General features: G+C 49.2%; 1 non-coding gene across 1 annotated transcript; it reads left to right on the forward strand.

Annotated features, from left to right (window-relative positions):
- Positions 1-1,077: 1,077 nt before the first annotated feature.
- On the forward strand, positions 1,078-1,150 carry Pmar_PMAR014194. Its single transcript has one exon. It is a non-coding gene; the product is annotated as a tRNA-Val (tRNA).
- Positions 1,151-1,183: the final 33 nt, after the last annotated feature.

Genomic DNA, 1,183 nt, shown 5'->3' on the forward strand with positions numbered 1-1,183 from the left:
TTCTGGAGCGGGTTTTTCTCCGGATAGACGTCGAGTGAGTCTTTCCCAAGTTGAGAGTGATAGCTTCGCTTTGACTAAAGCAGGCAGAGTTCCTGTTGCAGTGGAGCGTTCATTATCTGCGAGAGGAATCAGTACGGTTCCGGGCGGCACTTGTTGATACCATCCGTCTTGAACGTTATCGATTATTAAGACGAGCGCTTTTTACGATCACAATTCGCTATGTTCCGTTCATTGTGCTCGCGTCATAGTCGTATAGTCCAACCTATTATCAGTCCGTCCTAATACGAATATCCATGTTAGTTGTCATTCCATTAACTCGGTTATTGGACTCGTACGCCTGATATTCTACCTATCAGTCTACTCCCATAATACCGGTACAGCGAAAGATCCAGAACTTGAGTTAAGAGGTTACATCATCGGAAAGGTCACGGCCGAAACCGACAATGACGATAGTGTCGCTCATGGCTCACTAGTGGTCCAGATCTACGACTCGCATGATGGCAATAAATTTTTCCCGGTGTGGTTATCTCATGACGGTTCCACTTACACTGGTGCCACTCCGGAAAACGCTCAGCGGGACAGTCCGCTCCTGCGTACGGTGTCTTCGGTACTCATGCGTATCAATCTGACTCCGACGAACATGCTCAAGGACACCTCACGCGCTGCCATGGTTGAGGCAGGATACCTTGAGGCGTAATCCTTTTTCTTTTTGCAGCTCTTCAGCACTCGAGACCTTGGGGGACGTCTACAGCGTTCCACTCTTAGGAAGGTCTCTGTGCTGAGGCTGCTCTCGCGTGCGTGCGACTACTTAGGTCGTCGTCGCCCGAACACAATCGATCAGGCTATGTGTGTGCGTGCCCCATTGCTCATTGCTTGTGCTTTGGAGGCCTCACGGATTGCCCATTATTCTTTTCGGTCAAACTTATTGATTCATATGACATCGGTATCAGATATTATCACCCTCATTTCCTAATGAATGACTCCGAACCCTCAAATGATCCTGAGTTGTCACTGGGAAGAACCATACTTGAGCCCCAAGACGCTACACTGGATTGAGCTTGATTCAACGGTTCCGTCGCCGGGATGGTCTAGTGGTTATGACGTCTGCCTCACACGCAGAAGATCGCGAGTTCAATCCTCGCTCCTGGTATAGCTTACTCCTACGCATATGACATGCCGGATC

Source organism: Perkinsus marinus, assembly GCF_000006405.1.
Source record: "Perkinsus marinus ATCC 50983 genomic scaffold scf_1104296958102, whole genome shotgun sequence".
Classification (NCBI taxonomy): domain Eukaryota; phylum Perkinsozoa; order Perkinsida; family Perkinsidae; genus Perkinsus; species Perkinsus marinus.